The 13,561-nt window shown below is 42.0% G+C and overlaps 1 protein-coding gene across 6 annotated transcripts in view; it reads left to right on the top strand.

Moving 5' to 3' along the window:
* The first annotated feature begins 542 nt into the window (after positions 1-542).
* PLCE1 (phospholipase C epsilon 1) overlaps positions 543-13,561 on the top strand; it is a 167,047-nt gene continuing 154,028 nt past the window's right edge. For 2 of the 6 annotated variants that reach the window (XM_069796618.1, XM_069796617.1), the window contains exon 1: positions 1,193-1,517. The gene's annotated coding sequence lies outside the window, so the exon portion shown is untranslated. Of the gene's footprint in view, positions 631-1,190; positions 1,518-13,561 lie in introns of those variants that run through there. The other 4 variants (XM_069796616.1, XM_069796615.1, XM_069796619.1 and 1 more) reach the window with 4 other exon arrangements.

The following is a 13,561-nucleotide window of genomic DNA, read 5'->3' as shown; positions in this document are numbered from 1 at the left end:
GCCCTGTGCACTGGGACACAATCTCCACATACCTTGGTTATGAGAATCGGTGCCCTTCACATGAAAATGTCCTAAACACCACCGCGTTATCTGTGGCCAACTTTCGCCTGTTTAAAAAGCGAGAATGCTTCCTTTGAAGTGAAAGTTTATGAGGCTGCTTTTCTTCTCGTTGCCCTCCGCGTGGAAAAAGACGGCACGCAAAGATGCTCAAGCCGCGTTCGCCGAAACCCCGTTTCCCCGCAGCGCCGACGGAACCAGGGCGGCGTTTCCCCCTCCTCTCCCTTCGCGGCGAGAACGGCTGGCAGCGGAGCACAGGGCAAAGGCGGCGCGCGGCGCCGCGCGGCTCAGCCCGCTCCTCGCTCGAGCGCCGGTTCCCGCTGCCGCAGCCCGCGGCGGCGGCGAAAGCGGCACCTCGCGCGCCGCGGGGCGCGGAGCGGCGCGCGGCGGCCGCGGCGGCGCGCGCCGGCATTCCGATGCGGTGAGGCAGCCGCGGGCCGGCCCGCCCCGCCGCGCCCCGCCCCGGCCCTCGCTCGCGGGGCGCGCGCGGCCATGGCGCTGGGCCGGCGCCGTTACTCAGCGGCGCGGAGGCGCGGGGCTGGGGCGCTCGGGCACGCCGCCCGGTTGCGGGAGGTAGGAGGAAGGTCTTCCGCGGGTGACCGCGGCTGGCGGCGGCCCAGCGAGGTGCGGGGGGGGACGGGACGTGCGACCCGCGGCCGGACGGGAGCCGGGGCGCGCTCTCCGGCTTCGGGGATCCCCTCTGCCGGCGCCGCCTGGTCTCTTATGGCCGGTCACGCACACGCGGAGCGGGGGAAAGCAGTCGAATTCGTAGCGTGGGGGCGCTGCTGCCGGCAGGGTCACCCGCCGAGCCGTTAGGACGCGGAGCGGTTCAAGCGCCGCCCGGAGCGAGCGGAGCGGCGGCAGGTAGCCGCCGCGGACCGCGCGTCCCTCTCCCCGAGGCGCCGGCGGGCGCGGCGCTGCCCCGGGCCGCGCACCTATCGCGGCCTGCGGAGGGGCTGCGCAGCCGGCGTGCGCCTCGCTCCCCGCGCCCGCCTCGCCGCGCTGCCTGGGCGAGCGCGGGGCTGCCGGGCGGGCAGGACGAGGAGGAGCTGCCCGCGGCGGGCTCGTCCGCGTCCCGCCGGTCTCGTCTGCGGGGGATGTGCCTAGCGAGCCGGCCCGGGGGCAGCCGCCCGGCGGGGGGCATCCCCCCTCCCCGCCGCCGAGGAGGGGCGGTCCCGGGGGAACCCTCCCCGGCGGCCCCTCGGCTGAGTCAGCCGGCGGCGCTGCCCCGCGGCACCTCCCTCCTTCGGCCGGGCGGGGCGGGGCGCGCCCGCAGCCCCCGCCCCCGGCCCGTCGGGGTAGGCTCCTCGCTCGCTCCGCCGCCCCGGGCAGCGGCGGCCGTGGAGCGCGGGCGAGGCGGGGGCGGCCCCGTCCCGCAGACCTGCTCCGCCGCTGAGGCCCCGCCGCTGCTAGAGTCACCGGCCGGCCCGAGGAGGAAGATGCCGGGGGGACGCTGAAAGGTGCGTCCCCTGCTCACCCCCGCCCGCTTTCACGGGCTCCTTCCCCGGCTCCCGTACGAGGCTGGCGCTTCCCCCGGGGGCTCCCCGGGGCAGGGCCCCGGCAGCCCCGGCCCCGGCGGGGGGGGGGAGGCGGGGGGCGCGGAGAGCTGCCCGCTGCGGCCGTGCCCGGGGGCGGGCGGGGGCTCCGCTTTCGGCCATGTTCCGCAGTCCCGGGCCGCCGGCGGGAGGACCCGGTGCCCCCCGGTGCCCGCGCCCTCCCCGACTGACCTTCGGCTTCAGGGCTCCCCCTCTTCCTCCGGGAGGGTCCATGAAAATCCCAAACGCAAAAGCAAGTTGGGGTGGGCTGCTCTTATCCCACGTGCTACAAATTGTTATAAATTCATCCCTCGCTTCCCCGTTCTCTTTTTTTTACCCGTTGTGATTGTAGGAACAGTTGTTTTTTTACGTTAAAGCCTGGCTGATTGTAATCCGACAAGAGTGGTGTAGCTCGTGGGAGATCTGGCGTTGGAAGGAGCCTCTGGTTGCCAGCGCCAGGGGTGATGATGTCTTTCTCTCTCCCCCCGCTTGGCGGGTCTCGGTGAGCCCCTCTTGCGGGCTCTGAGCGCTCTTCGCGGGGGCCGTGGGCCCTGGCGCCCAGGCACAAGGGCAAATGCATTCCTTCCAGCTCCAGACTTCCCTTTGGCCCGCTCCGTGAAGGGCGGTTGAGTTGAGACTCTAAGTCTGCAAACACTTACAGAAGTAGTTTCACTGAAGTGTTTGTGAGATCAGGACCAGAGTGGCTGGGTGCAATGCTTATCGGTTCTGCTGCACACTCTTGGGATGCCACCAGCACAGGTGATACAGAGAAGAGCCTATACAGGTGGCTGCGAACTAGGCTTCTGATAAAGGAGGTGTAACAGCTGGGTGGAGTGGTAGAGAAATGCCTAAAAGATCAGCTGTACTTCAAGGGAACCATCAAACGTTTCCTGTTCCGTAGTGGGACACTTCTGTGAGGAACAGACTTGGGCTTGCTGTTGTATTTGTATGACACAATATGTATTTGTATATTTGAAAGGGGATCAAAGAACCTTCCAATTATGAAAAAGCTGTTTAGCAATTACTGCAAAGCAGTGACCATTATGTAGTTTAAGAAGTCATGGTTTCCAAGTGAAGATAATCATCTTTGATCCGTGGTATGTCATCCTGTGAAAAGTCAATGGCAAACAACCTATGTTTGTGATCGTTACAAAAACAAAATGAAAAACACCTAAATGAATCTGGGATCGATGAAACAAATGAGGTAAAACCAGAAAGAGACAGAACATCTTGTGTATTAGGAAATGCTTCAGAGAGAGATGCCCAAGTCATAAAAGGACACGTCCAGTCTGTGCATAAATTTGCAAAGGATTGCTAAAGTCTTTCTTTTTTAGTCATCTAAACAGAATTTATTCGTGTTCTGCCATATTGAGGTATTCATCTAGTATACTGTAATGAGTTCATTCCTATTTTCGCACATGGCAAGAAGTTTGTTATTAAGACTTTGTGACTGCAGACCAGACAGTGTAGTTCCTGTCCTCTCAGTTCACATTAATGTGATGCATCTTAACCAATAAAAGTGTAGTGTTCAAGTCAAGAGTTCCAACAATATAATAAGGAAAAAAACCCCAAATCAACAGAGTAAAACTTTAAGAAACATGAAAGCAGAATAAAAAATTTCTGAAAACTATATTTACTGGAAATCATAGAACAAGTTCATGAAAGAGATGATAAGATAATTTGAGGTTTGGGAGATTTGTAAAATGAGAAAAAGAAATTCTCTGTATATAGGTTATTCAGAAGAATGTTGTGAAACAATTTGAGCTATTTGTGAGTACCCACAGAAGAAGTATTTCTTGTATCAAAGGGCTGTTCTATTTAAGAGAAATATTAATATTAAGATCCAGTGACTAGAACCTGCACTGAAATCTAGTATAGAAGCAAGCCACCCGTTCAGAAGTGACAGTTGTAACTGTTCATGAAGGATTGTGGTACACTTACAATGGTTGGAAACATTTAGCTCAAGTTAGCAGCTCTTCTTTCTTGAATAAAAGCAGCTGTAATTTAGCAATAGTTCTTGGATTTGAAACAAGAATTAGTTAAAGGAAGACTTGAATTATAAAGGAGACAAAACCCAATTATCTATTATTTTGTTAGAAGTCCATGATTTGCACAGAGATTCTTCATTAAACATTAAGGTTTTTTTAGTGATCAGCTTAATTTACCTGCATATTTACAAAAGTATTTCTTTAACATTTTCTTCTTTTAAAACACTGAAGACCACGCTTTGGAACAAGGGTGGTTGTTTTGTTTTCTGTTTGTACAGTGTCTACTGCAAAATGGATGCTGGGTCATGACTATGAGCCCTAAACTTTATGAATTACAATGATAGTGTTATTAGCAATAATTCACATCTTTTTTGTTTTATATATACTTTTCAAAAATACCAGTAACTGAAACATTGGAACGAATCACGCAGCTCCAGCGTGGACAGACTTACTCTCACGCCTGTTGACAATGCAGCCATTGATGGTTTCATTTGAGTAATGGCTATCATTTGATTATGCAGACAGCAGGTTAATGGCTGTCTGTACCTTTATTATGCAGTCTGATTACTTTTTAAATAATACTTTTCACAATGGCTCTGTTTTAGAAAGCTATTAGCATGCTCGCCTGAAATCTGTGTTTTTCCTTAGGTTAATTCTGTCCCTTCTTGAGCCTTCTTAATCTCATTTAGAAGAGAGTTGTTGCACGTGTACTTGAGGGCCTACATGACTGAGTACATATTATATGAGAGCAGTCCAGCTTACTCTGCATACTGCTTTATTTGTCTTGGCAAACCTATACGTATATCTGCTTGTGGGTGGGGTTTCCATAGTCATGGTTCTGCCAGGTATTGGTCATATTTCACTCTTTGATTTTATTTTTTTTTTCTTTTTAGCAAAACGTCCATCTACTGAAATGGGACTTGTGTTTAAGAGCTGAGGATAAAGTGGTGACAGTTTTTCTTTGCATTTCCTATATTGGGAGCTCTCTAATCTTTCTTTTCTGTTTTTGAGGCCCAGAATTTTGGTCTTACTTGCAACAGTGGAGTTACTTTGTAAATATGTCACTGTGGGATCAAAGTCTAGTCCTTGGTTGTTTCATATACTCTCTCATGCTGACATCTCTATGCAAGACTTAATTAATGTCACTGATTTTAAACTAGGCCATCCACAATACTCTCTTCTTAACTGCCCAGTCATTCATAAATAATCCAACATGTTCAAACAAAAGCTGGATGTGCCATCAGTTACCAAAACCTGGTAAACTACAAGAGCTAGAAGGAATGAGCTCAACTCTCCATCAGAATTATGCTTCTTCCAGAGCCCACTATACTTCTCCAGCTTGTCAAGTGTCAGTGATGGTGCTGCATGTAATACCAGCTCTTTCAGTGAGTGATTTAAAGTAGAAGGGGCACACACCTTGTGGAATATGTGACATGCCTCAGGGAGCTGCCTTCTGCCTTCTTTACATCCGAAACTTAGGCACTCCAGCATAATTTTCAAGTATGGAGACAGTGCAGGCTTGAGTCTTGTCCAAGGAAGTGTATTCTGTAGGCCAGTATATTTACTGTAATATTTTACTCACAGTAGTGTGAGACACATCGTAATAGTTTAAATAGGCTGTCGACTCTGGGATACATTTTATTCTATGTTGCTATCAGTAAGTAGTATTCAATAATTTGTTAAGACATTTTCAGTGGAGCCACCTCATTAAAAAAAAAACATTATTGTATTTTTCAATTGTAACATTTCATAAGTAATTAAAAATTAAATACTTGGGTATTTTCAATTTTCTTTATGTTACTCATCTGAATGTTTTAAATGAGAGGCAAAAAGTGGAAACATTGAGTGCAAAGTTGAAGCTACCATTTGAAAACATTTATTTTTGGGGTAATGGTTTTATTCTATTAGTATGCACAAGTGCTGCATAACTTGCATCTAATAATAGTGTGTTTTCTGAAACAGATGACTCTCAGTTGCATTGACCTTGCCTTGTGTAGTAGGACCTCGCTGTCTGCTGTTTCAGACAATGCTCTGATGCGAGACCTCTCCTCCCACAGTATTTTTCTCTGTCTGTGCTACAGCATACAGCAAGAATGCTGCTGCAGGGATCGCTGGTATTTGAGGTTTTTGTTACACTGCATCTTCTTTCTAACATTTTCATAATGCATTCCTTTACTCCAAGTACAAAACTCTGTTGCTTGGATTAGGTTAATTTCTTTCTGTAGCAGTGCAAATATCTTTCAGCAGTATTGGGGAAACCCAACTTAGTTTCCCTTTGGAATTTAGCAAGCTAAAAACGGGTCATGTAGCAGAGTAGCTACTGCTTTGTGCACTACCAACAGTTCACATTAAAGAACAACCTGTAGACTTCCTCTTGAGGAACTTTCTTGACGTGAATGCCTCCTTTTTAATTCCTTTAGAGTTGCTATGATTGTTTTGGATTACAGCTATGTACCAAATTGCAAAGGAAAAAGAAAACCCAGTGTTTTAATATCCAGGCTGAATTGCCTTCTGAAGACAGTATTCTGCCGCTGGTCTTTATTTTAGGTAATTTTCATGCTCTGACATTTTTTAAAGATGTATTTTCAAGCAGTTAGTTTTTGTTCAGTTCAGACAAGTATGTTAGAATGCATTTATAATCAGATTGTTTCATTGGTGGGCAGAGATTTCTAAGAATTGGTTAGTATTTTTCTAACTTTTACTGGAAAAATTCACACTTCCGATGACTTTCAAATATATCAGATGTTCTGTGAGCATATTCCTTGTTTCTACTGTGGGAAAATAATCTGATTGCAGGTATTTCTTGTGAAAGCTTTGAGTTTCTGCTTACTCTGCACCCATTTTAGTTCAACAGGCTTATGGGAAGCAGTAAAAGTAGAGGAATATCTGTCTAAGGCTGCAACCCCCTAGATTTCTGGCTGCAGGAGAGGCTGACAAACAGGCTGCCTCCCTGTTTGGTTCTGTAATTCATATTCGCTCTTCAGCTACACTGTGGGCTGCTTTTCTGTAACAGCTTGCGTGGCAAAGATGTCAAAGAGTACCAGATAGATAATGCTTCTTGAAGTCTTTTGTATTGTGGTACTTCTGCATTATTGTGCTACTTCAGCATTTTTTAGATGAAAAATATTTCTTAATGTGGCTCCTCTAGAGCCCTTGAAATTTTTCAGTGCAGCTGTTACTTTTGTGAATAGTCTGTTGTTTGTATTTTTCCCCCAAAGTGGACATACAAAAAGGGGAGGATCTTGCATAATTACCTTTGTTGTGATTGCACCTTTTTTGTTTGTTTTTGCTTTTCTTTATAGTGAATTTATGGAAGAGCCAACAAAAATAGAGACAATAAAATCAAGCAGTTGGACAGCTGCTTATGTTGGAAATACTTTAATTTTAATAACCACTCATAATGTTGCTGTTATTGATTTGAATATACATCTGCTCTTATTCTGTGGTTTAATTCAGCAAAGTATAAAGAAGAAATTCCACTTCAGTGGCGTTCACTCAGTAGACATAGAAATGAAATATGGGGAAACTTTTTATAGAAATGGATGGTTTCATATGTGTCATTAACTAAAACCTCCATGGCAATCCTATTTAGAGGCATTTCTAATATCATTAGCCTGGGTAATTTAAATATGTAAGTCCAACTATGGGGCTTTTTATTTATTTTACTTTCATAGGACAAATTCAGAAAGTAGCTATCACTTATTTCATCACCTGTCACTGTATAACAATTTCAACAAGTTATACCATCCAAATGAAATATACTGTTCCTTTGAATAGTCTTGATATGTCTAGCAATATGTAGTAAGTACACTTAATGGTTCAGTTCTGTGTGTTTGGTTTTGTTTTGCTTGTTTTCAAAAAGATCTTTTCTTCTTGTAAGATAGGGCTGTTAGAGGGCACTGTTGGAAAGTGGTAATTGCTGCTCTATGCTCCCTGCCCACCGGTAGTAATTCATTCGGTTTCGAATTTTGCTCTTGCTGTAGATGTGTTCCAGTTTCCCTTCCTTCTCCATAGTGTTGAGTCTTGCGTCCTGTTACCCAGAGTTAGGTTGCAAGAGGGAGTGGTTGATACTTGGGGAGGGTGGTACCATTACATTCTTCTATGTCTTTGGTACTTTTGGTTTGACGTAACCACGGTATGGTATTAGTATATTGCCAGTTGTTACCTGATATTGTGGTATGTGGAGTTACAGATTGCTTTCCACAAGAGAAAATTCAATGGTTGCGTACTTTCAGTTCCCTGCAGTGCGAGTTTATGTGCATGGAAGCAAGGAGTATCTCTATTTTCAGGGTGTGTTCCTAACGGAGATACTTGTCTCAGTGAGAATACCCTTGTATTGCTGCAGACTGGACACCTCAAAAGCTATCAGCTGAAAGAGTCAAATCAAATAAAAGGTTGACAGTGTGTTTACACACATCAGAGTCTACTCATCTACAATTGTATTGCCTAACAACACTGTTCCCTTTCTCCCAAGACCTCTTGGTGAGCCAGTATCTAGCAGAAGAACTCAGTCACACCTTCCTCCCAGTGTTATATGAAGTCTGCAGTGTTTCTGAAAAAGGAGAATTACTGTAATTTGCTGAGAAAAGTGCACAGTTTCTTCTTTCTTAAGGATTAAAACTGTTCTGTCTGTATTTCTGACTCATGTCTAAAAGCAGTTCTTTGCCTTCTATATCTTCGAAAATACAGGCTCTTCTGAGTACACCATGTCATAGAAACCTATATACCTTTCCTACATTTTGGGTATATATTTTATGTAATTTGCCTCTAAGATAGAATTATGGAATAGTTAACATAAAGATGTTACCGTGCAACTAATTAAGCAGAGATTTAGAAATGCCAGCTGCGTGTATAGCATTACCTCATATTTGAAAGGTTGAGAGGTTTCCTAACTTCAGAAAAGTCATGATGTTGACTTTATATAATTCTTTTCTGTTAAGGAACAGTAAACCTTGGATCTGTTGTATATCTGTCAGGGTATTTCTGGATAGTTTGTTCTTACCCCTGTTGAAAATTATATTAGCTTAGGCCAAATCCATGTAACATTGGATGCTGTTGTTTTTATTGCGTTACTTATTCCATGTTGGCAGAAATATGATGTGTGTAAAAAAATACAGTTTTTGCTATCCAGTTGCCTTTTGGTCCCCTATTAGAACAGATTTCAGAGACTGTATTACAAGGTTCTACTATATGGTTGAACTAACTTGCAGTATGAAACAGAAATGTGGTGGGTTTTTTGTTTGTTTGTTTGTTTTTTGTTTTTTTAGATGCAGGAAATTGAATAAGTTTTTTGTTGTTGGGTTGTTTTGTTTTTTGGTTTTTTTTTAGCTAAGCCAAACTAGCCTTCTTGGTACTTAACCAGAAAACATTTGTAGATGAAGATCTAGAGTTTAAACTTGTTTGGGAATACAGTTGAATCCCAAAATGCATTATTCAATTGTTTCCATTCTCATCTAGCTTTCCTGAAATAAAGTTAAGTATATACATATTACCTTGGTATCAGAATGTTGTGGTCATTAAAAATCTAGCTTTAGTGGCCAATTTTTCTATAAGGAAAGAGTATAATGTTAATACTGTTCTTTCTTGTTTGTATTAACCAGATATTGTCAACTACCAATCTAGTTGCACAGATTAAATTTGTTTATGTTATGGAAACATATTGGATTTGCTATAAAGAAATAATATTCTTTTAAAACATTAGTTTAGGGCCATAAGTAAGAGGGGTTTATAAGTCTCTTAAATTATTAAATGGATTTTATTTTTTTAGCGGTCAGCTGAAATTTTCTTGTTCCAACAAATTCTGAGCTATGGCAAATGTTCTATTTTTAACTGAATTTCTGTGTCACTCAATTATGAACATTTTTTGCAAGAATGTTTTGCTTGTGATTACGTTTGTGCAGCAAATTCTGGAACTCTGTCTTAAATCTTCTTATTTCTGTGTAATAGGAGATATAATGACTTGAAATGAGGGAAAATAGGAACTCTTCATTAAATTTTTGTAGTTTCATTTGTATAAAGGAATAGGAATTTCTTGGAAATCAGCAACATTTTGGAGTGTAAATGGTCCTTCCTACTTTTCCAAAGTAAGGAAATACTAAAATTTTAGATATCTTTGGTAGAATCAGAAAAAAGAATGGGTAATTTATGATATTAATAAATGGATAATATCTACAATTGAAATCTATTTTCACAGGTTTTTCTAGTCACTCAAATCAAATCCATTCTGGGGGCATGCCAACAAACTGATTTTATTATGAAAACTGTGTTGTCAGCACCAACTGTTCAGTGCATCAAGCTCCAAATCCTCATTATCCTTCTCTTTCTATGATTAATTTGGCTTAAAAGTAATAAATGTGGAACCTTCTTTTTTGTCTTAAAATTCTTAAGCCTTTATTGTTCCCATATCCCTCTTGTTTTTATAACTAAATGGTGTTTTTTTAAAGCTGAGATTATGAGTAATTATATAATGGTATGACTAGGGGCTTCTAGAAAAACAGTGTGTTTTCTGAGTATGTGACTATAAGAATTAGCAATACTGTGAAGTCTGTTTGGAAATTAATTCTCCATACTATTTGAACTGTGATTCTAGATTTGCAAGCCAGGTTCAGTAGTGGTTTGTAGAAATAAACAGTTCCCTAGACAGCAGGCTATAAAACAGGTCAGTGTTAAAATATGCAGTAACATCTTTCAAATGTCTGTATAGTATTAGACTACTATGCCTGCCTGTATTCTCTTTCAAGATTCAGATCATAACATCTGTTTGGAGTTTTGTTACCCGATAGACATAGGAATGGTAGAGATGCATAGTCAGCAAAGGGTTGTCAGGAGGTCTTCACATCCACCCCTCCAGAAGAGACAAGTTTGCGGGTTCTCTTAGAATTTGCAAATGTTGTTCTACTTTGCCAAAAGCTTACCTCCATGTTTGTGTCATCCCCTCATTTTGTTCCATATACTCTATTCTGTTATGCTAGTTGATAATGAAACTGTTTGTCCTTAACAGTCAGTTGTCCTGTTGGCTAGGTACATAAAGCTGTTATAGAGGCTAAAATTTCTGAGGACAAAAGATAATGTACCACAGTTATAATGGCACAGTATCATCCTGTGTAACAGCTTCTATGCACCCCTGAGCTTCATCTCAACTGTGTGCTTTATAGAAAGCTGCATGGACTTGACTTACAAGTTAGTGGGAGAGCTGTAAAAATATTTGAGGAAGGTGTGTGCACAAATTCAAAGCAAGGGAAAATTGTTTTGCATAACAGCATTGGAGCTATGATGGCCAGTTACGTATCTAATCTGTACATGAGTCACTCTACTCGAAACTCATGTGCTTTCCTCTGACTTGACATGGCGCTCTGATTATTTTCTTTTGCTATGTAATGCCATTCTCAGTCTTTTATCAGCTTTTCTCTGTTCCCTTGAGCTCTGAGGACGCTATTGAGAAGAGCAAAAAGCCCCAAACAAAAAAAAAACCCAAACCCCTTCACTTGCTGTTCTTGCTTGAATTTACACTTACCAAAACTCTCCCAAACATTTCAGGTGCATTTAACTCAATGAAATCAATGGATAATTTTAAAAAACCCCAATAGCCTCTGTCTCCTGTTTTTCCCACCTTACCCATCTTGCTTACAGTAAAGCTCTGTTTTGTTAGCAACCATATGCATCCCAATAAAGGTTTTAAAGTTTGAATTGAGGCAGAGACTGTCTCAGCACTTGGCCAGTGAATGCAAAGAAAGTTGGCCATGTTCCCTCTACTTGCCAGAAAAGCATGAAAGCTGAGGCCTTTCCTCTGTCAAAGAGAAAGGGAAGCTCTGATATCTCTGCGTACAGATTTTTGCAACTATTGAGTTCCTGACCTATTCTTGGTAGGAGTTGTCTGTCTCTTGCTTGCTAGATGTGGCCTGAAGCACCCCGGAAAAGACCTCTAATCTACAGTGAACTTGTATGGATCAACCTGGACTTTTTCCTCCGATTATCAGTTTGACTGTACTTCTTTTTTTCTCTCTCATTGCAGTCTTAAACGTCAACAAAAAAATCCCTTCTCTACAGTAATACAGTTTTTATGCATGTGGCTTGTTTCTGTTATTCTTTTTACTAAATCTAAAGACCTGCTTGCTTCATTTTTTTAAATATTTGATGTACATATGAGTGTATAATTAAAAGAGCATAGATGATGTTGTCATCTAGTATCATACTATTTATTGTGTGTTTGGCTGTAGACAGTTCCACTATGTGGTCCTCTCCCATACAGGGCTTTAAAACTTTCAGTATTCAGATAATCTGACAATCTGTTGAATGATGTGCGACTATATAAAATAAAGTAAGAATATTAAATTATAAAGGAAATTATCCCTAAAATTTAGGCTTGTTTTCAATATGTACTGGTATGGTTTTTAAATATTTAATTCATTATTGTCAAATATTTGAATTTAAAGCATTGAAAAATCAGAATCTTGAGTTTAAAAGTAGTACAGTAATAATACCTCTTCCACATTCTTCTTACTATAACTGTACCTAGGACTATATAGAGGATGCTATGTAATTTTTTCTGGTGAGTGAATCATGAAAACCAAGCAAGTGTTTTGGTTTTTATGGTTATTATAGGTGATAATTATGCACACCTGAATTATGTACAACTGTTATACAGCTATATAAATAATGTACACCTGATTGTTGGCTTTTTCTCTATAGTTATGGCATATTTTCTGTAGTGGGTATAGTCTTTATTTTTCAGAGAGGTCACAGGTAAAATAAGTGATGAAATGCATACATTGTATTTTCAAAAATATGTTGAAACGTTATAGTACTATTAGCGTTATTACTTCCATAGTTGTTTCTGCTTTTATAACAGCAATAGAATGCTTAAATAAAACCAGCCAGCATTAATGAACAGTTAATAAAGCCAGAAAACTATACAGAATCCATGAAGACCTTAGTGTGAGGAGTGCGCGCTCTGTTTCTAATTTAACCTGTTCTCAGATTACTCTCAGAATTCTAAGTTTGTTCTAAGTTTGTCAAATACTTTTGAGAGATCTACAGTAGATTTTGGTTTTGAAGGTAGAGTTGGCCTTTCCTAAACTAAATTTCATTGTACTGATTTTATTTTTCTTGATGGTAGGTAAAAAGGGAAAGCAGTATTCATTAAATAATTTCTGATAGCTTTGGAAGTCAATAAAAAGATGTCTTGAATATATAGGGGGTCTGAGCAGTCCCTGCTAAATTAACAAGAGCAGGTCTAAGAAGGCACTTAACAGTTTGCAAGATAAGTTCATAATAAAATAAGAGGGCTACTGATTAAAAAAAAAAAAAGAAGCCCTAGAACTTAAGGATGCCAATTGATTTGGAAAGGACGGAAATGAAAAAGATCTGCAGGAGCAGGTAACTGTTTTGAGGTGTGGCAGTAGTGTGCCTAAGATGACAGATGAACAATATTTAATTTGAAATCTTAAGGGACAGGTTAGTCTGCTTTCATTTACGTATGCTAGTTTTATATGTTGTTTCTTCATAGGTCATCCACTGTTAGCCATGAACTTCGTTCTAGATGTATAGGTACTATTTTTTTTTCCTCCTCACCTCAGTTCTCACACATGATCTGCTTCTTCCTTGTTGGCTTCCTAACAACCAGAAAGTGACATATGGGAAAGTAATAACATCCACATTAGAAATTAGATGTTAAACAAAGACCTCCATACAGTATGCAAGATATTAGTTGGGAAAACTGAGAGCTTCAGACTGTGTGTTGCACCTTGTGAGTGCTGGTACAGGTGATGATATCCTCACTGAATTACCATTTAAAAACACTTTCTCTACGTATTATCAATGAGCTTGACAAGTTGTGGCAAACCACTGATATGCATTGCCTTACAAACTGTCTTGAAACAGTTTTTTGTTTTCACGCTGTTTTGAAATATTGCATAGGTTTTGTTGCACGCAGAGCACCGTTGCTAGCATCAGCAATTGTTTTGTTCAAAACTGTGTAGATTG

The sequence above is a fragment of the Haliaeetus albicilla genome, chromosome 11 (genome assembly GCF_947461875.1).
Source record: "Haliaeetus albicilla chromosome 11, bHalAlb1.1, whole genome shotgun sequence".
Lineage (NCBI taxonomy): Eukaryota > Metazoa > Chordata > Aves > Accipitriformes > Accipitridae > Haliaeetus > Haliaeetus albicilla.
This window is presented reverse-complemented; position numbering and strand designations above follow the sequence as displayed.